The sequence below is a fragment of the Squalius cephalus genome (assembly GCF_949319135.1).
Source record: "Squalius cephalus genome assembly, chromosome: 13".
NCBI lineage: Eukaryota > Metazoa > Chordata > Actinopteri > Cypriniformes > Leuciscidae > Squalius > Squalius cephalus.
This window is the reverse complement of record NC_137134.1, coordinates 2,709,616-2,732,704: the sequence shown is the minus strand read 5'-3', so window position 1 is coordinate 2,732,704 and position 23,089 is coordinate 2,709,616. Positions and strand designations below refer to the sequence as shown.

Genomic DNA, 23,089 nt, shown 5'->3' with positions numbered 1-23,089 from the left:
ACCATGCTCCTCACATTTGCGACACTTAAAGTCTGGACAGTCTTTCAGGAAATGCTCCGGGTTTTAACCTGCTTATTGTGTATCACCCGAAAATGCTGAGTTCCTTCTGCTGTCTCAAACCGCGTACTATATGGGAGCGACGCCACCTCTCTTGGGAATTTAGCTTTGATGAACCTTGTTCCATCTTCAATATCCGTGCCTGGATAACATCTCCTCTTCATACTTGAGACAGGGATAACTCCCCACCCCTCCAGTTTCGTTATGATGTCATCGTCGCTCAGATAAACGGGTATATGCATAAATGACACCACATACTCCCTGTCTTCCAACTTCCTCACTTCACAAATTTGTCCATTAATATCCAGTCCATTTAACAGTTCATCACAACATTCCTCAGATTCCATTGTTACCTCATATTGTTTCTGTTGTTTCGGGCGCACCGCCAAAATTCCCTTCACACCGATTTTCTTCGTTATTGCTTTAATGATACTCTCTGCATTGCCATCTCTTGTTTCACTCACATCAATAGTTATTGTTGCCTCTTTCCTGTATAGCCTCTTTGTGCTGCTTATGATCCTTTCTCGTTATCCTAATTCAGTCCTTTGTTCTTTTGCCATCTCTGTTTCTGCCGCCATTTCCTTGTTGCTGCCGTGTAGTCCGTCCGAATCACTCATACTTACGAAAAAACAACAAACAGACAGCACACGGCTGCTGGTTAGTGGTTTAAAACAAAAAAACGTACTAACACAAAACAATACTTATTTTCCACTCACACTAACCAAATAAAACGAGAAGATAAGAGAATCTCTCTTTCCAAACTGCAGTCACACACTTCCTGGTTTGCTCTATGGCGTTCTCAAAGTGGTATGGCCGTAAGCGAAATCTGCTGCCAAAACCGGGCTATTTGAAAGGTTAGAACATTTGTGAAGTAAACTATAAAGCTTACAGCACCTGGTATTCCCAGGCTGTCTCCCATCCAAGTACTAACCAGGCCCGACCCTGCTTAACTTCCGAGATCAGACGAGATCGGGCGTTCTCAAAGTGGTATGGCCGTAAGCGAAATCTGCTGCCAAAAACGGGCCTTTTGAAGAAATTTAAAAAAAAAGTGAAATTTTTCACTTTCTGAAGAAACTCTGCTGCCAAGACTGGGCTTTTTGAAGAAACTCAGACTATATTTCAGGATTTTTGAACAAACTCTTTTTTTTCTTTTTTTTTTTAATCAAAAAAGCTTACAGCACCTGGTATTCCCAGGCGGTCTCCCATCCAAGTACTAACCAGGCCCGACCCTGCTTAGCTTCCGAGATCAGACGAGATCGGGCGTTCTCAAAGTGGTATGGCCGTAAGCGAAATCTGCTGCCAAAACCGGGCTATTTGAAAGGTTAGAACATTTGTGAAGTAAACTATAAAGCTTACAGCACCTGGTATTCCCAGGCGGTTTCCCATCCAAGTACTAACCAGGCCTGACCCTGCTTAGCTTCCGAGATCAGACAAGATCGGGCGTTCTTTTTTTTTTTTATTACAAAAGTATTACAAAATTTTACAGTAAATACATCCTAAATTTCAACATTAATCTTCCAGCAGTCTTCTATTTTAACTTCTCAAAAATTAAACAATTTCATTCAAGTTCATTCAATGTTGTAATAGAAATAAAATTGCTTCCATCAACAAAAAAACACAAAAATCCATATTCATATAAGTATAAATCATCCTTATGTGTTGTTTTAACAAGGCTTTGAAAATGCACCACACATTTTCCTTTCTTTTATCAAAGTATGCTACATTTGTCCTCAACCTTACTGCATACCTTGCATAGCTTAGTACCATTTTTAAGAGATACAAGTTTCCTTTTACATTCTTTTCCTTTACCATGCCAAACAGAAATATCTTACTCCAGTCCTTATCCACAAAAAATATTTCCTCCCAATTTTTCCTCACAAGTTGTTTTAACAACTCATGGTACTCTTCTAGACCTTGACATTCTACATATAAATGCATTAAATTCACAACCTCCTCATCACATACATCACATTCTCTTCCAATACTTTTGTCAATCTGATGCAATACCTCTTTTGTATATACTCTATTATGCCGGAGCATGAAATCATTCTGTTCACATTCTATTGAATTATATTTGACATGTAAATTCTTCCACAACATCTCTAGCTTTATCTCTGGATATACCTTTCTCCAATAAATTTCTGCTGTAGGCCTTTTAACTTCTTTTTCAGCATAATCCTATAAAAAAACGTTTAATGGTATCTTTGCCAATTCCACTTTACAACCATTCTGCTCAATATACATTCCAGGAAACTTATACTCTTTTGTTTTAACCTCTTGTTTGTCTATTAAGGCAATCCAAGATTTTGGAATACTACTCTTGATTTTTCCCAAAACATTTATAACTGTACCTTTCCTCATATTTTCATTTCCTTCCATTATAATATGCAAGATTGCCTGGGAGGGCAGAAAACCTGGAACAACTTCATACACATAATCTTTTATCCGGTATAATCCAACTTTCATAAAACTTTTGTTTTCCCGCTGCTCTACCATATGTTTTTATGTGCTCAACTATCCTATTTATGCTGTCTATGTCCCTCACGGTAAATGTAGTATCATCTGCATACTGATGAATTAGACTGACACCATCCCCTGCAAAATTAATAGGTTTTAACTCTTTATCCGCTTTTATTAGGGTTGCCAGTGGCTCAACAGTAATACATGCTATATGCAGAGCAGATAAAGGGCAACCCTGCCTTATCGATCTCTCAATAATAAAATCATCCGTTAACACACCATTGCACTTTACTACACTGTGTGCACTAATATACAGCAATCTTATCCATGATCTAAATTTACTACCAAATCCAAACGTTTCCAAAGTCTTCTCTAAAAATTGGTGCTCCACCCTATCAAACGCCTTATTTAAATCCACACTTAACAATATACCTCCTTCTTCCTTCATATATGATACCACATCTCTAATTGTACTTATAATATCTGCAATATCTCTCCCCGGTATACTGTAAGCCTGTGTTGGGGCAACAATACTCCCTATTACTTTTTTTAGCCTATTTGCTAGGATTTTTGCCAATATTTTATAGTCAGTATTTAAGAGGCTAATTGGTCTATAGTTTTCCAAATTTAATCTGCTCCCTTTATTTTTAAATAGAATACTTAAAACCCCAGCTGCCATGGTCTTTGGCATTACCTGCTTCTCTTCCATATACTGATATAGCTCTAACAGTATTGGTGCTAGAACATCCTTAAAGGTTCTATAAAACTCTCCAATTAGGCCATCTGAGCCTGGGCTCTTATTAGCGTACAGACTAGAGATTGCCTCATTGATTTCTTGCACAAATATATCATTATCTCTAAAAATCCTGTCTGTATCTGATAATCTGGCACTAACTGTACCCAGCACTTGTCCCATACTCTCCGTATGTACCCTTCTTTCTTAAAGAGAGTCCTATAAAATGATTCAACACTATCTAAAATCCCTACCAAGTCACTTACTTTTTTCCCTTTTCCATCTTCTAACTCAGTGATACAGTTTCTGCTCTGATTTTGCTTCTCCATGTTTAAAAAGAAGGATGTGCATTTCTCACCTTCTAAAGCATACTTCGCCCTGCTTCTTATAATGGCTCCTTTACATCTTTTTACTTCATGTTTCTTCAAATCTGATTTAATTTTTAAATAGTTTGTCAAATCATAATTTGGATTACTGTTTATTTGTTCCAATTCTAAAGAAAATCTCTTTTGCATATCTTTGTAATCTCTCCTCTCTATACCATTCTTTTCCTTTGCATACTTAGTACTCAGGATCTTCATTTTCTGTTTTAAATTCTCCCATCTTACACATACATTTTTAGAATCTAATTGTTTCATCCATTCAGATTTTATACAATCATGGATTTTAACCTTATAATTTACATCATTTAACAAGCTTGCATTCAAACACCAAAGCCCCCCACCTTTTTGTTGCATTATTTTACCCACTTGAAATTCTAGAACAGCATGATCACTGTATGTTGTAAACCTATACATTATATTTCCCATGTACTGAACTATATCCTGCTTTACCAAGAAAAGATCAATTCTGCTTTGTTTTAGGCTATTGAGCACAACTTGTCTCCTAGAGTATTCTCTTTTATCAGGGTTTTCTAATCTCCAAAAATCTACCAGGTTTTCTCTAGTCATTAAATGTATTAATTCATTCCTTGATGAGTCTCTTTTGTAGCTCATATCATTCGCAGCATCCATTCTACTACACCAAACATTAAAATCTCCCACACAAATGCAATTATCCGTACATAGTGTTCTTAACTGCTCAAATAACTCCCTCCTGTCTTTTTCATTATTTGGTGCATAAACATTAATCAACTTGAAAACACAATTTTGATACTCAAAATCTATAATTAAAACTCTTCCATCACTATCAGCATACACCTCCTTAACATTTTCTACAGCATTGCTTTTAATCAGACAAGCAACTCCACAAGACCTTCTACTGCCATGACTCACAAAAACATGATGAGGCCAATTTTTTCTCACCTCTCTCATTTTATTGTCGTCCCAGTTTGTTTCTTGAAAGCAATAAATGTCAGCTTTCACAGCTATTAAGATCTTTTCAAATTTACACATGTTGCCAAGGCCATTAACATTTAAGGATGCAACTTTAATCATGGCAGCAGTTAGTGTGAAGTTAAAAGAAAAAAGATAAACCTCATTTCTTTTTCTTTATGTTTCCCTTTTCTCCCTTGTCATTTAGCACTCTTTTTTTCCTAACACGAAATTGCAGATTTTCACAAATCATTCCCTCATACAAATCATGTTCATCATACTCATCATCATCATCATCATCATCGTAATCATCACCATCATCATCATCATCAGAATCAGTATTAGCTAAAGCTGGAGATTGTGGGGTCTCATTGACAATAGTCATTTTACTCACATGCCTGTCCTTTTCTTTATTGTCCATTGAGCACTGGACTACTGTTGGTCCCACTTTCTGGATGCTGGGGGTGCCACCATCAGTTTGAATTGTATGATCCTTCTGTCCTTGATGCAATTGCTGACTTTCAATATCATCAAAGGTATTTCCCATTGTGTCTTCTTGCATGGGTCTGTTCTCTTCCTCATTTGCCCCACTGGACATGCCAGTAACACCCATTACATCACCGTACTGCACATCACCCAGTTCTTTGCATTCTCTAGCATAATGTCCTTGTTTATCACACTTGTAATAAGTAAACTCAGGACAGTCTCTCAATACATGTCCAGACTGGATACAAATACGACACACTTTCACCTGTCTGTTATGAATCACTCTAAAGTATTCAGCACCTTCTAGAGTTTCAAACTTGGTTGAATACGGCAATGATTGAACAGTGTCAGAGAACTTAACTTTACAGAAGCGTGTCTCATCTGCAATTTCTGTTCCTGGCCATCTCCTCCTCTTGATTGGAGTTGTTGCTTTGACACCCCATTCATTTAGTTTTTCGTGAATGTCCTCATCCGTGATATACACAGGAAGATTCATGAATGATACAACAAGCTCATCATTGCTCAAGTCCCTGGCCAAAATTTGACAGTTTTTGATTTTAAAACCATCAATCAGTCTTTCTTTTCCTTTGATATGATTCATCGTAATCTCGTACTTTTTATCTCCTTTAAACCGACATCCATTTACAGCTCCACAAACTTCATTAATTCCTCTGAGTAGCTCCATCATTGTAATCTTCTCCTCCCCGACAATTTCCACACTCACTGTTAAGTTCTTTTCAAACATCTTTTCCTCCATCATGGTACGATTCCCGCTGTTCTTTTTAGATGCTAGTTCCGTTTGTTGTACTCCATTGTCTCCCACCATGTGCTCCATTCAATCAAACAAACCAAACTTTAAAAAAACGGGCCTTTTGAAGAAATTCAAAAAAAGTGAAATTTTTCACTTTTTGAAGAAACTCAGACAATATTTCAGGATTTTTGAACAAACTCTTAGACTCTTTTTTTTTTTTTTTTTTTTAAATCAAAAAAAGCTTACAGCACCTGGTATTCCCAGGCGGTCTCCCATCCAAGTACTAACCAGGCCCGACCCTGCTTAGCTTCCGAGATCAGACAAGATCGGGCGTTCTCAAAGTGGTATGGCCGTAAGCGAAATCTGCTGCCAAAACCGGGCTATTTGAAAGGTTAGAACATTTGTGAAGTAAACTATAAAGCTTACAGCACCTGGTATTCCCAGGCGGTCTCCCATCCAAGTACTAACCAGGCCCGACCCTGCTTAGCTTCCGAGATCAGACGAGATCGGGCGTTCTTTTTTTTTTTTCTTAAATTTCAATCAATAAAATACAATGAAAATAAATACAATTTAAAAAATACAGATCTTCTTCAAACATCTCTACATCACACATCTTACATTTACATACATAATTTAAAAATCTCCTTCACTTCCAGGCAGCTTCCACATTAAATCTTTTAAAACACAACAAACTTTTGGAGTAAAACATCATAAAAAGCATCCAACATATTTTCACCTTTAAAATACACATACAATCTTTCAATATATAATTCCGTTTTCCTTTTAAACACAGTCCAAACATCCAACACATTTTTTTCCTTTTTAGCCACAGTTCTTCTCTCCCATATTGCACTTTTCATTAACATTACACACAGATTAATAAAACTTTTATAAAATAAAATCTTTAATTAAACATTTACATTTCTTTAAAAATTCCTCCAGTTCTTTACAATATAAAAACATATGTAAAATCCACTCGTCCTTTTCCTGGCACACTTTACACAGAGCGTTTTGTTCAATTCCTATTTTATTTAAAATAGCCTCAGTAAAACCACTTTATGCCTAATAAAATACTCCAAACATCCCAATTTTGTTTCCACACACCTGCCCCCCATGTTTCTGTCACAGGTCGGGGTGGGCCAAGCCAGACTGCACCCACCCCTGGAAACCGGGTACCACCTCGAGGAACGTGTCAAGGACCAGACAGACAAGGGAATAAAGGAATAACAGTTCTCTTTATTAAGTTAAAAGCAGTAATTTGAAGAATCCTAATTAAAATCTTCTTTCTTGTCACCAGAGGGAATTCGTTGGCCCCCTGGACCGTAGAGGGGAGAACGATCGTGGCGGCCCTGCAGCTCGTTGGAGAGGGATCAGGAGGAAACTCACACCATCTAGGTAGGTCACTGGGTAAGTACTCTTTACAGGACTCAAGAGGAAGTCGTGGTTATACGGACCCAATTCGGACTGGAACCAGGTAAGTACTCATGGGCGGGAGTGGAACAAGTCCCGGATGCTGCCCCAGAGGCAAGTACCCAGGGAGCGGTTGCCTCAGACTCGGACGAAGCACAGGGACACAGGTGGCAAGCAGACCGGGCCAGGAGGGGAAACAGGCAAGTATATCCCGGTAGGTATCCTTTATGCCAGACCAGTTAGAACGGGGGCCTTTAGCCGGGACGTGAGGGAACCTTGGACAGCAGGAAGACACTTCGATCGAGGCACGTGCCGCAGCTATTCCTTTTCCTTCTCAACAGGGGCAGCGGCTTGCAACGTAGGCCTGGAGGGCCACCAGGCAGAAGAACACTTTGAGCGAGACGCTCCCCTTCGGCTGTGTACTGCAACAATACAACAGAGTTCAACGGTATACAAGCGCTCAACAGTGATACCTTCTCTCTTTCTGAACAGGGCGGAGGCCTTCAATGGGGCATGTGGAGACCACCAGGTGGGGAGGACACTTTGAGCGAGACACTCCACTTCGGCTGTGCGCTGTAACCAGGTAGCAGGGTTTAACTATTCAACAGCACATAAAACATTCAGTTGAAATACCTTCTCTCTTTCTGAACAGGGCGGAAGCTTTCGATGGGGCGTCTGAAGACCACCAGGCGGGGAGGACACTTTGAGCGAGACACTCCACTTCGGCTGTGCGTTATAACCAGGTAGCAGGGTTTAACTATTCAACAGCATATGAAACATTCAGCTGCAATACCTTCTCTCGTTCTGAACAGGGCAGCGGCTTTCAATAGGAGCGTGTGGAGACCACCAGGCGGGGAGGATGCTTTAAGCGAGATGCTCCGCTTCAGCTGTACACTGTAACAATGTAGCAGGGTTTAACAGTTCAACAGCATATAAAACATTCAGCATTAATAGAGCCGGGCTGTCTCAAAATGGTAAGTTGGGCGCTTGATATATCAAAACCTTCCTTGGAGACGGCGAGTGAAAGACTGTAAGGAGAGAGTGCACAGCAGACTACTATTACTTCTCCACACGATGAACTTCACTCCATAACACAAACCGTGTGAATCGTCACTTCAGGCACTGCATTCCACTCGCACACCGTGCATTCGGGCCAGCACTCACCCACCGGTCTTTCTCCCACCAGATCAACTCTCGTCTCTCGCAAGGGCTCAACTTCTCTCCAGAGACAGCAGAAAACGGGCGCAGCGATCGTCACATTCAGTGAGGAGCGGACAAAAGTTGGAGACAGATCAACAATTCACTCGGTGTACTAGTTCACTCGTGCCACACACTTTCCAAACTCTCAACACCACTTCAGTGTTAGTGCATATAAACAACGAATCCGATACTCATCACTTTGCGTCTTCCCCACTGCTGACGATATTTCTTGGGTTTTCGTTGATAAATACTTCACTCTCTCCACTTCTCAGCTTCAATTTTCGCCCGCTTCACAGCCCAGCCTCAAATACAAAACAACCTGCCGACAAACACAGTATCTCACGGGAGGAGAACCACACGACAGTCTTCTTCTTCTTCTTTGTGCTTATTTGGCGGTTCGCATTCTTAAAAAGAGCATTACCGCCATCTACTGTGGGTAATAGATCAGAGACAAGATACACTACTAGATCACCTCTACCAGAACAATCAGGGCTCGTGCTTTCAATGTTGCTGCGTGTTCAGCTCCTCCATCTACAGCCAAAGTCCATCTCATTCCAGAGAGGGATGCTGTTACACACACAAAAAAAAAAAAAAAAAAAAAAAAAAATTATATATATATATATATATATATATATATATATATATATATATATATATATATATATATATATATATATATATATATATATATATATACACATACACACATACACACATATACATACACACATCTATAATAATACTAATAATAATAGTAGTATAATAATTATAATATTAACTGTATAAAACAAATTGTATATATTTATAACCCTTCTATATTCTGTGGATTAAATTGGTTCTTCTTAAAAACTTTATTATTAACCTCCCCCCTTCTACTGAATTTAAAATTATCCTTAATGTTAATTGCTGATTACCTTCCATCTGCAGTTCTTCTCTTAGCTTACTTCTTTCCTCTGAATATTTATTACACTTAATTAGTACATGCTCCACTGTTTCTCTTATTCCACACCATTCACACAAACCTGTAGGATGTTTCCCTATTATTTGCATTGTTGAATTAAGTCCTGTATGTCCCAATCTTAATCTAGATATAATACAGTCTTTCCTCCTTCTTTCACTTGACTTCCTTCCTCTACCTACCACTGGTTGTATCGAATGTAAATGTCTACCCTTTTCCTCATTGTCCCAGTACATTTGCCAATTATTATTTATCTCCCTTTTAATTATTGATTTAATTTATAATTTGCTATATTTAATTTCCATATCTATAGTTTCCTTTGCCATAGCCTGTTTGGCTAACTTGTCTGCTGCTTCATTTCCTGCTACTCCAGTATGTGCCGGAACCCATAAAAACTGAACTATCTTATTTTCCTGTAGCATTATGAACAATATCTGTAGGATTTCCAAAACAATATCTTGTCTAGTATCTGATTTCTGATCTTCCAGGCACATCAAGGCCGAACTTGAATCTGAACATATTAAAGTTTTACTTAACCCCATTTCATTTATTTTATTAATTGCTACCATAATTGCTAGTAACTCTCCTGTAAACACAGATACATGATCTGATATTCTTTCCCCTCTCGCCACTTTCAATCTGGGTATGATTTACGGTACCCCCACCTGTCCCTTTTGTGGATCCTTAGACGCATCTGTGAAAACATGTACATATTGTTCATACTTACTCCCAATATACTCTTTTGTCATCTCTGCCTCCAACATCCTCCGATTTTTATCTTGCCTTGATTCCAATAAGAATAGATCTACATTAGGTTGAGGTAATATCCATAATGGTATTGTTGGTAATATGACTGCTGGAATAACACTGTACTCATTTAATTTCATATCCTGAACTAAATCCTTAATAATCCAACCAAAACTGTTAACTTTCCCTTTCCCATGTTCCCAACATGTTTCAAGTATACCTTTTGTTGGATGACTATCCTTCTGCCCTTTTAGATTAACCCAGTATGCCAATGGCATCTCCCCCATCTCCACCTGTAATGCTGAAACAGGAGAGGAAGGATAAGCTCCACAACATATTCTCAACGCTTGTGATTGAATTCACTCTAACTTTCCTAACTGTGACTTAGCTGCTGTTCCGTATGCAATACAACCATAATCTAATATTGCTCTTATCATTGTTGAATAAATTGTTTTTAATGCCACTCTGTCAGCCCCCCATTCTCGTCCTGAAATACACCTCATTACGTTTAAGATCTTCTTACACTTTCCCTCCATCTTGTTTATATGTACACTCCATGTAGCTTTAGCATCAAACCACATACCTAAATATCTTATATCTTTAACTTGTTCTATCTCTTTATTATATAACTTCATCTTTAAATCAATACTTGACCTTTTATTTGTAAAAAATATATATTTCGTTTTCTCCACTGAGAATTTAAAACCCCATTTATAAGACCATTTCTCAACCCTTTTTAACACTGATTGCATTTAATTAACAATATATTCTACATTCCGACCTCTAAACCACAGCGCTCCATCATCCGCGAACAGTGATTTATTTATATTTTTATCCATTGTTGCAAATACATCATTTATCATAATAATAAACAACAAAGGACTTATGACACTACCCTGCAGAGTTCCATTCTCAATTATTCCATTCCTTGATATATATTCCCCAATCTTTACTTTAATATTTCTTTCCATTTAAAAACTCTTTAATCCAATTATATAATTTTCCGTCTATTCCAATTTGATCTAATTTGATCAATAAACCTTCCTTCCATAGCATATCATATGCTTTTTCTACGTCAAAAAAAACTGCTATTAGAATTTCTTTATTTATCAAAGCTTTCCTTATATCTGACTCCAAATTAATAATTGAGTCCATAGTACTTTTTCCCTGTCTAAAACCATTTTGATATGGGGAAAAAAAATTATTCTTCTCCATATGATACAGTAAACGATCTGTAATCATTTTTTCCATTACTTTACCTAAATGTGCTGTTAACGCTATCGGTCTGTAGTTTAATGGAATACTTGGATCTTTACCTGGTTTTCTAATAGGAATTATTACAGCTTCTTTCCAATTCTTAGGTAACGTCCCTTCTTCCCATACCCTGTTGTAAAACTCTAGAATGACTTTAAGAGATTCTTCACTTAACTTTTTTAACATTAAATGGCTAATTCCATCCTGTCCTGGAGTTGACGCTTTTGTATTTTTTAATGCCCTCTTTAATTCTGAATATGAAAAAGGCACATCTAGATTACTATTTGTTACTCTTTTTTTTTCCTAAAATAAATGGATGTTCTTTTAATAACTTCTCCCTCATTTCCTTACATTCCTTCATCAAATTATTCGAACTATTTATTTTTGAGAATTCATTCCTAAACATTTCTGCTTTCTCCTCTTCACTTATTGCTATTTCTTCCCCACTACTTAACACAGGATACTCATATTCTCTTCTAATGCCACTCATCTTTTTAATCATACTCCATACTTCCCCAATTGGAGTATTTTTCCCAATTTCTTCACAATATGATCTCCAATATTCTTTCTTCACTTCCCTTATTGTTCTTCTATTTTCTGCTTGTGCCTTTTTATATATTATCATGTTTTCCCAATTGTGAGTTTTCCTTAGAATTTTAAATGCTTTCCTTTTCCTCTTAACTGCTATTGCACACTCCTCATTCCACCATGGTACTATTTTCCCCTCCCTCTTTCCTTTGCTTTTCGGAATGCATTCTCTAGCAGCATTCTGTATCACTGATATTATTTCTGTATATATTCTTTCTATTATTATTCTTTCATTTATCTTGATCATTTTCAATCCTTCCTCACATATTCTTTCAAATTTTTCCCAATCTGCTTTCTCATATTTCCACTTTCCTGTATTTACTTTCTTTATCTTCCTTATCTCATTATTTACAATTGTACTTAATATTGGAAAATGATCACTACCCACTGTACAATTTAATACCTCCCAATTTATTATTCCGCCTAATTCATTAGAAACAATAGTTAGATCAATTGCTGATTCCCTCCCTAAATTTACATCCATACGAGTTTTTGTTCCATCATTTATACAAACTAAATTCTCCTTTTCCATCACCTCTTCAATGACCATGCCATTTGTATCTGTCAATAAACTTCCCCATAAAGTATTATGGGCATTAAAATCCCCACACCATATTACTCTATTTTCTCTTAATCCTTTTATTGCTCCCATACTTTCTTGTGTTATTTTTTTACACGGATTATAAAAATTTATTATAACATAATTCTTATTTCCAACCCATATTTCTACTACTATATATTCCATCATTTGACCTTTCTCCAAAACTCTATATGGTATTCCCTCTTTTACAAAGCTAACACATCCTCCTCCTTTTCCTTCTTTCCGATCTCTTCTCACACTTATGTATCCTTTTAAGACAAATTCTAATCTAGGATTCAACCATGACTCTTGAATACATATCACATCTGGTTTATCTTTCATTTGGTTTATATACCCTTTAAATTCTTGTCCATTAGCACACAGGCTCCTAGCATTCCATTGTAATAGAGCTAACATACTAGCCTACCCCTAATTCCTGACTTGACTGAGATTCTGTAAGGTTTTTCATTATGTCTTCACATTTCAATCCCTTTATATCTAGAAATCTCTCTGCCGCCTTTACTATTATTTGTAACTTTTCTGTTCTCCTTTCTGTTTGCGCTGTACAATTAATTACTTCCACCATAAAGAGCAAAAAATTCCTCTTAGTTACTATCATTGCATCTTCTGGTATTCTACCTTCATCCATTCTTCCTGTATCTTCATTTATTTTCCCATACTCAACTCTCTCATTACCACTTTGTCTATATCTATCATTTACCGCTTTCACAGCTTCAGCATATGTCCGATTATTCTTTGACTTTTCCTGTTGTACTTCCACAGCCTTTTTCCTCACCTCACAACCTCCATATGCCACATTGTGATTACCTCCACAGTTGCAACACTTTAATCCAACTCCCTCTCCACACTTCCCAAATTCATGCTCTCCTCCACAACGTGCACATCTCATTTTAGACTTACACACTAACGCAGTATGTCCATAACGTTGACAATTATAACACCTCAATGGAGGGGCCATATACTGCCTTATCGGGTAACTGATATAACCCAACTTAATCCGATCTGGTACTTCTTTTCCCTCCAATTTTAGACGTACTGACAAGCTATCCATTCTTCTACCTTCTCTGCTCATTTGTAGTCGGACTGCTTCAATGACTTTTGCCCCCTCTAGATTATCTTTTAATTCCTCCATCTTAACTCCTAACGGAATTCCATTTATTACTCCATACACCCACGCCTCTTGTCCTACAATCTTGTAACTCATTACTATCTGTTTCCCAATTGTCTTTAATTTTATGGCTTTATTTTTTTGTTCTTCATTTCTACATGCTATCATTAAAGCTCCATCTTGTAGCACTTTTGCAAAGGCTATCTCTCCTACCAGCTTTTTCAGTTCATACGTCAACGTCAATGGATTAACTCCTAAAACTCCTACCTCTCCTTTAAACTTCAATATTATCCTAAATTCCCTCTTGACATTATTTCCCTCATCCCCCTCTTCCTCACTAGCTATTGAACTGCTTTCTGATATTTCCTCTTTACCTTTTTTCCTCTTTTTGTTAATCTTCTTTCCTGTTCTGGCCTTATCCCATCCTACCTCCATATCAGCCTCCTCTTCACCTGTTTCTCCCATTCTTAGAGTCTCTGATCCATTCCCGGTTCGATTTCCTTGATTCCTTGTATTATACGTATTCTTTGACTTATTTGAATTGGCCGCCATACGCCGCCACTCAAAATGTCAACAACCGCTCTCCAAGAAACAAGGCAACAAACCCGGCCGATCCTTGCCACGTCCACCACACAACAGTCTGCTTCCTCTCTATTTTTAAAGCCCCATCTGAATACGTGTCCCTCTCACAACACTCTCTGTAATTACTCCACACCTGCTGTCAATCGGGCAATTGGCCTTGCTGCCATGGCAACAGATTCGCAGTGCAATAGAGACGGGTGTCCACTGGAGGTCTCCACAACAACACTGCATTCACAAGGACTTTAGTCTTTTCTCTAATTTTTGTCACACCGTGACATTTCTCCATATACAATCTTGTTTTAGATCTTTGAATTTCTGCACCCAGTATTCATTTACAATCGGCTCTTTAAAAACACCATCCCTAAAAAAAACATAAAACATCTTCACCGTACATGTTTTAAAACCATGCAATTTTTCTCCCAACTTCACATACACTTCTTTTCCATTTTTCCCCTCTTCCATACTTTCAATTCTTTTTATCCAGTCTTTGGGTATTGCCTTTTTGATTATCTCGTAATAGTTTATTATCTGCTGTCTGCTAAAATCCTCCTTTGCCTCCTCCATTACATCTACAATATACTGCACTGGTAAAAATCCCTCTTTGAACTCATATAAAACATCCCTTACCCTCGTAATTCCCAGCTCCCACCATTTCTTAAAAAAGATCTCCTTTCCTTGATTTAAAATGCTGTTGTTTAAGAATAAAGGCTGATTTAAAATGTTCTCTCTACCTTGTGGATTAAAATGTACATTTGTTAAAAATTTACCCCAGGCGCTCATCAATTCCTTATAAAAATCTGGCAACTCATCCGTCATCCATTTCTTTGCTCTCATCCACAGTATATTATCTCCTAGATTAAAATTCCCACATTTACTTAACAAATATTCCATTGTTTTTTTCCATGTTGCTTTGTTTTCCTCGTCTAAGTACTTTTGTATTATTTTCACTCTTAAACTATTCTTTCTTTGTTCAAAATCCATTAATCCCAGTCCTCCCTTCCCCACTGCTCCTATTAAAGTGTTGTATGCAATTCTTGCAGGCTTCCCTTCCCATAAAAAATCTAAAAAACTTTTTTTCAGCCTTTTTTCTGCCCACAACGGCATAGAAGACACATACAAGACATACCATAATTTTGAAACCATTAAAACATTTAGAATTAAAACCTTCCCTTTCAAAGTTAAAGTTCTCAGTTTCCAAAAATTCATCCTCCTTTCGATACCCCCTAATATTTCTTCCCACATTGTTTCTCCTACCTTCTTTTCATCCATTCCCATTAAAACACCCAAAATCTTTATTTCTTTTGTTTCCTTAAAAGCAAAATTGTTTGTTAAATCTGCCGCCCCTCCAAATTTCATATATACCGTTTTTTTTCCATTTACTTTGGCTCCTGATCCTTTACAAAACATCTCTACTATTCTCATTGCATTTTTAACACTCTCTAGATCCTTCACCATCACTGTAGTATCATCCGCATATTGAAATATTTTGTTCTCTTCTCCCTCGACACCTATTCCTTTTATACCCTCTTCTTGTTTTATGGCCAGACCTAGTGGCTCCGAAACTAAAGAATATAAAAGAGCTGACAGTGGACATCCTTGCCTTATCGATCTAGTAATTTTGAAACATTGTGTTAAAAACCCATTACATTTCATTTTCGTTATTGCTCCTTTGTATAAAATTCTAATCCATTTAATAAAATTCCCTCCAAAACCAAAACTCTTTAAAACACCAAATAAAAATTCATGTTCCACTCTGTCAAACGCTTTTACAAAATCTAAACTAATTATATACCCTTTTCTGTTCTTTTCATGCATGTACCTTATCATATCTTTTATGTAAAATTATTGTATCTGCGATATCTTTTCCTTTAACCCCATACACTTGATTTGTTTTAATTATACTCGGCATTATTTCTTTTAATCTGTTTGCTAAAACTTTTGTTAAAATCTTCAAGTCAGTGTTGAGCATTGTAATTGGTCTGTAATTCTTTAAATCTACTTTTTCTCCTTTTCTTTTATATATCAATTTCATTAAACCCAATCCCATTCTTTGATTAATCTCCCCTTTTCTAAAAACCTCTTCATATACTTCTTTTAAAATGTTGGCCAGAAATTCTTTAAAAAACAATATAAAATTCACTCCCCAAACCATCTATACCTGGACTTTTATTTTTATTTAATTCACTTATTGCTCTTTTTATCTCTTCCTCTCTTATGTCTTGATCACACTCTTTTTTATCCTCTTCTCCAATTTTTGTTTTTATTTGCTTCAAAATTTCTCGCTTTTCTTTCTCTTTTACCACTTCTGTATTGAATAACTTTTCATAGTACATTTTTATTTCTTTTAATATTTCCTCATTCGTTTCTACTATTTCTCCACTTCCTCCCCTTATTCCTTTTATAATTTCAGATTTTCCTCTTCTTTCTAGATCAAAGAAAAACTTTGTGCACTTTTCTCCTTCTACCACATACTTGGCTTTACTTCTTAACATTGCCCCTTTGTATTTATTTTCTTCCATTTCCTTCAAACTTCCCTCTATTTCTTTTATTTTTTGTATATCTGTTCCTTTCTCATTTAACTCTTTTTCTAATTTTTCTCTTATTTCCCTTTCCTTACTTTTCCTGCATTTCTGTATTAACCCACCGTACTTTATTGTATACTTTTTCACTAAATACTTCACATTTTCCCACCATATTCTTTTGTCTTCCTTGTACATTCCATTTTCTTTTTCCTTTTCAATGATTTCCTTAACACTTAAAACATAATCTTCATTCTTTAAAACCTCTGTGTTTAAAACCCATACTCCTGGCCCTCTTTTCATTGTACTCCAGTCTATTTCTATAAAAACTGGCTTATGATCACTTAAGCTTGTTTCTTCATGTTTTATTTTTTCCTATAAAACCTTCTATATTCCTGGTACATAAAATAAAATCTATTCTTGTTTTACACATAAAATTCCCAACCAATTGTCTCCTTGAATATTCTTTTTTCTTTTCATTTCTCTCTCTCCATACATCAACCATATTGTTTTCTTCCATTAGCACTTTCAACTCTTTCCTTCCTTGATCCGTTTTAAAAACAATTCCCTCTGCCATATCTAATTTACTAAAAACCGTGTTAAAATCACCCATCATAATAACTTCTTTGTGCTTTTTAAAAAATTCCCTCAATCCATTAAAATACTCTTTCTTTTCTTTCTCTTCTGTGGGAGCGTGTACATTTACTACAATTACTTTCTTCTCTTCATACTCCATTCCCACCGCTATGCATTTCCCATCTTTATCCTTATACACTGTTTTACACATTACACCACTGTTTTCTTTTATTAAAACTGCCACTCCTCTGCCCATTCTACCATCCCCGTTGTTAAATAAAATTTCCCCATTCCATCTTTTCCTTATTTCACTTATAACCCCTTCTCTCCAGTTAGTTTCTTGTAAAAAAAATCACATCCTCTCCTTTACACATTTCTTTAACTTTTTCAAATTTTCTTATATCTAAAAGTCCTCTAGCGTTAAAAGTAACAATTCTTAAAAGCATGAAACATATAAAAACATTGATAAAACCCATCATTTCAGTTCATTCTCCTGCAGATCCTTTAACACGTCATACTTATTCCCAGTCTCAATTGAGTCCTCTTTAAGCACTTTTTTTCTAGCAGTCTCTAAATTGGGCGTTACCTTGATCGGTCTTCTTCTTTTAGTTGACTTCAGTTGTTTTCCTTCTTCTGCTTTTCCCCCTTCACTTTCCTTTACAGCCACTTGTTCTTTAATCCTTTGATCATTAAGTTCCACAGTGTCCAACTCACTTTGTAAACTTTCAGTCACATCCATTTGTGTCCATGTTTCCTCTTCTTGTTGTGATTGTATTTCATGCCCATTACATTCTTCCTCTTGCTCCTCAGTATCCTTATTCCCTGTTGGTTCATTGTTTTGTAGTCCTCTTAATTCCTCATCTCGCTCTTCGTTGTCTCGTTCATGCATCTGCCCGTCTACCTGTTGCTCCTCCTCCTCTCTCCCCATCCAACACTCACACTTGTCTAAAACCAAATTACAACCCGGGCACGTTACTGCGTTGCAGTCTCTCGCGAAATGCCCCCTCTCTTTGCACTTAAAACACTTAAAGTCCGGACAATCCTTTACCACATGGTCCGGCCTCATGCACAGCCGACAGGTCTTCACCTGGTGGCTGTGCATCACCCGGAAATATTGTGGGCCCTCTGCCGTCTCTATTTTTGTGCTGTACGGGAGGGAGGCAACTTCTTTTGGGAAACGTGTTTTTACAAACCTTGTCCCATCCTCTATACTGGTGCCCGGATACATTCTCCTTTTAATTTTAGAGATGGGGGTTACTCCCCATCCCTCCAGTTTATTTAAAATCTCCTCGTCAGCAGTGTAAACGGGCAGATGCATGAAGGAGACAACGTACTCCCGGTTTTGCAGTCTTTTCACAGTCAATGCCATTTATTTTCAATCCATCCATTAAAAACTCTATGTCATCCTCGTGTTCCAGTGTTACCTCGTATTCCTTCACTCTTTTGGGTCTGACTGCTAAAATCCTTCCTTCTCCAATCTCCTCCGTCAATGCTTTAATGATGTCCACCGCCCTCGCATCTTTCACATGTCCTACATCCACCGTTACAGTTGCTTCTTTTAAGTATACTCTCTTTCCACCTTTTTTCCTTACATCTTGATCGATTCCACTGCCATCTCGTTGTCGTTTTCCCAGTCCAGTGTCGTTTGCCATGCGTGTTCCTCGAGCCAGTCCAGTGTCGTTTGCCGTGCGTGTTCCTCCAGCCAGTCCAGTGTCGTTTGCCGTGCGTGTTCCTCCAGCCAGTCCAGTGTTGTTTCCCATGCGTGTTCCTCCAGCCAGTCCAGTGTCGTTTGCCGTTAATCCATCCATTTTGCGAAAAAATAAAAATAACCACCCTCCAGTCAGCAAAACGCTGCTGTTAGGTGGTTTAAAAACTGACAAAAAGCAAAAACAAAAAAACCCTAACTTAACGTAAAAATAAATTCACAAACAAACACAAGTAGAAAACACAAAATGGGGGAGAGCCTTCCTCTCCCAACTACTGCCACGTCACTTCCTGTGTGCTCTCTAGCGCCCTCAAAGTGGTATGGCAGTAAGCAAAATCTGCTGCCAAAAACGGGCCTTTTGAAGAAATTAAAAAAAAGTGAAATTCTTCACTTTCTGAAGAAACTCTGCTGCCAAGACTGGGCTTTTTGAAGAAACTCAGACAATATTTCAGGATTTTTGAACAAACTCTTAGACTCTTTTTTTTTTTTTAAATCAAAAAAGCTTACAGCACCTGGTATTCCCAGGCGGTCTCCCATCCAAGTACTAACCAGGCCTGACCCTGCTTAGCTTCCAAGATAAGACGAGATAAGGCGTTCTCAAAGTGGTATGGCCGTAAGCGAAATCTGCTGCCAAAAACGGGCTATTTGAAAGGTTAGAACATTTGTGAAGTAAACTATAAAGCTTACAGCACCTGGTATTCCCAAGCAAATTCCCCTCCAAGTACCTAAGCGATCGTCAGCCGTCCAATGGTTGAGCAGAGCTGAGCAGCGATCAGCCAATGGTTGAGCAATGCTGAGCAGAGCTCAGCGCCCAACAGACCAATCATTGAGCGAGGATCGGAAAACGTCATCTAGCTGTGTGAGCTGTTTTATAAAAATACTGGCGGCCTTTAACTAATTTTTTTTTACTCTCAGGTACGTTTGGTATAATTATGTGCTAAGTAATGAATGAAACTCGATATATTTTTGGATAATTTGCCTGATATTCAAGGTTTTACATGATAATATCTCGTTAGCGCCGTTACTGACACTAATTTCTGCCACCAATTTAATTGGCTAAGCTAGCACCGCTTGTTTACATTAAAATAGCTAGGTTTGATCTCTCTGAAATGCGTTTAAAATGCGACCAGACTATTGATTTTACATGTTGAGACCTTGAAGAATGTGCTACTACTGTGTGGACGCGCCGGCGTGTTTTGATGGATTTTCTTCACAAACTCAGCGAATACTGAATGAATGAGTTACCAATCGCCGCTGTAATGACCCGACAATCCCTGGAAATACTTCAAAAACGTGATCAGACACTCTAGCTCACTTCTTAAGACCATAGAGATGGTGTTACAACAGTGTGGAGTTGAAATTCGATGTGTAAATATGCTTTAGAAGTGTAAACATGTCAACCGCGATTTGCATGCTAAAACCAAAGTGATGAATGAATGGGCTGTTTTTGGTTACTACATTTACGAGGGCTGCAGGGTCTCTAATAGTTCACTTTAAAATTAAATTTCTGTCATCATATACTCACCCTCATGTTGTTTCAAACCTGTATGAATTTCTTTCTTCTGCTGAACAGAAAGGAAGATATTTAGAAGAATGTCAGTAACCAGACAGTTTCTGGGTCCCATTGACTTCCATGGTATATTTTGTTCCTACCATGGAAGTCAATGGAACCCAGAAACTGCCTGGTTACTGACATTCTTCTAAATATCTTCCTTTCTGTTCAGCAGAAGAACTATTCCTTTAAGCCCTCATCTGCTTTTAGTTTTACTCATTTATTCATGTTTTACTGTACCAGATGAAACATGGAGAAGCCTAGACATCGGTGCAGTGTGTGCGACAAGACTTTCACTGAAAAGTCCAACCTGACGAGGCATCTGAAGATCCATGCCGTCGCCAGGGAGACCTTTGACTGTGATGTCTGTAGGAAGAGCTTGACCACCAAATCATTGCTGGTTAGCCATCAACAGCAACACCAGTACCCCAACATCGTTTTGTACCAGCAAGGGGAGGCCAGGCTGCAGTGTACAGAGGCAGCAAAGTCTGTGGCAGAGGCCCCCAGAACCGTTGTTGACCCTACATGGCTGGATCCCAAGACAGCAGAGGGGGCTGCCAAGAGGTCCGGGGGTGAACTGTGGAAAGGTCAGCTGGTCATCGTGTTTGGGAAGTACGCCGGTCAGACCTTCAGGTGGCTTCTAGAAAACGATGTCGGCTGGCTGGTGTGGTTGCTGTTCCAGTACTGCCAGCAGGGAGAGCAGAACGAGCTGCTGAAGTGGCAGAAGGAGCGACTGCTCGAGTACGCCAGAGAGTTCCCTCCTGTCACATGGCACCTTGACAGGAGGTTGAAGGTAAGATAAACTCAGTTACCTTTTAGACCTGAGTAATTGATGTTAAGCAGTAACCAGTGTTAGTAAAAGTATTATTTTATGAGATTATTTTATGGTTGTGTTTTATTTTCTGCAGAAAGTGCAATCGAAGAAAGACCGGGCTCCTCCGACCGTCCCCGGCCACTCTCAGCAGGAACCCAACTACGCCAGCGATGCCGAGTTGTTGGCTGCTGCAGGTATAGTAGTATTATGCTGAAATGAACATGAAATTACTTTGTAGTATGCTGTGGAGCTGCTAGGACTTGTGTTTGTGCCACGTGAAATTCATCAGTATGTATCGAGCAATGCAGTTGATACACTTTTGTGGTGTTCTCCTCTTCAGAGGGTGTCCTGGACAGGTCTGAGGCATCGGTCAGCACGCAGCTGACCACCTGGGGAGACCTCGCCAGCTCTGTGTGCCAGGACAACAGGCCCGGACCCTCGTCCCTCCGAGAGACCTCGGAACCCGGTGGCGTCGTGCTGGAGGGTTGGCAGAAGTTCTGGGAGCAGCCGCCGGAATCCGCCCAAGCCCTTGGTATAGCCCCCGCGAACATCAAGTGGCTGAAGACCAACGAGACCTACGGGCTGTTCGAGAGGGCGTCCAAGTACAAGAATGTCAGAGGAGAGATGGCCGAGAGGAAGCTCTTTAAGGAGAAGATGGAGTTCCACCCGCCCCCACCTCCTATGGCCGTCAAGGGAGCTGTGCCCAACATGCTCTCCTTCTTCACCACCCCTGCCTTCTTCTGGCGCCCGGTCGGCGTGATGAAGGCACTGATCCGCTGCCCCAACACCAACTGCCCCGCACCGCCAGAGTACTACCTGGAGAAGAGAGGGTACGGCAGCTACGCCAGGCAAGTGTGCGGCATGAACTTCCATTACACCCTGCTGACCGAGAGGTTGATGTGCAAACACTGTCTCAAGCTGAGGGAGGAGCCGAGCCAGGCGCACGCGGACGACAGTGACGACGAGGAGGACGGCGCCCACCATGCCCAGCAGCAGTACACCTGGCTGCCGTACAGTCCGAAAATTCTGATGAACCTCGCCCCGGCCGTCAGAAGCATGTTCCCTGCCATAATCTGCGGCAAGCGTGCTGTGGACAGGAGTGTGGTCACCCTGATGAGCGACCGACTCAACGCTGTCTCAATGAGCAAGGTGCAGAGGCTGTTGCAGCAGGGCCACGACGAGTGGTACGTGGAGCGTCGGGACCTGTACCAGACTCTCCTGTACGATGCCCACACGTCGGCGGCTGGATCATCTTCGTCTCAGCGAGGCATCCTGTCGTTTGCCAGAGCAGCCGGCACTTACACCCCTCCCATCGCCACATCTCCCCTTCCGTCTGCTCGGGTCCTGAGGCGTGCGCAACTGATCCTGGAGATGGAGAAGATGCCCGTGTACAGGGACCAAATCCTCAGTACGACTGGGGAAATCTTGTGCATCGACGGCACGAGGAAGGTATGTACAGCATAAAGTACTTGTGATCATATGGAACAGATTGACTGTTGATAAACACAACGCAATGAATGTTCTGCTTTGTTTTTATAGATTCTCAAGAAGATCTACGGTGACGGCCAGGGCACCATGCAGTACGTCACCAGCGTGCTGAATGAGTGGGGTCAGTTCTTGACCACAGTGGTGGTGGCATCCGAGTCCGAGGGGTGCTACGCACGCATGGCCAGAG

General features: G+C 39.2%; 2 long non-coding RNA genes across 2 annotated transcripts; one reads left to right on the top strand and one right to left on the bottom strand.

Moving 5' to 3' along the window:
- Window positions 1-8,794: 8,794 nt before the first annotated feature.
- On the bottom strand, window positions 8,795-10,389 carry LOC307170362. Its single transcript, XR_013823359.1, has 3 exons — window positions 10,336-10,389; window positions 10,096-10,151; window positions 8,795-8,977 (listed from the first exon to the last, which is right to left on the bottom strand). It is a non-coding gene; the product is annotated as an uncharacterized lncRNA (long non-coding RNA).
- A 10,787-nt stretch (window positions 10,390-21,176) lies between these two features.
- LOC307169170 lies at window positions 21,177-21,851 on the top strand. The gene is made up of 3 exons (XR_013823057.1): window positions 21,177-21,393; window positions 21,509-21,608; window positions 21,755-21,851. It is a non-coding gene; the product is annotated as an uncharacterized lncRNA (long non-coding RNA).
- Window positions 21,852-23,089: the final 1,238 nt, after the last annotated feature.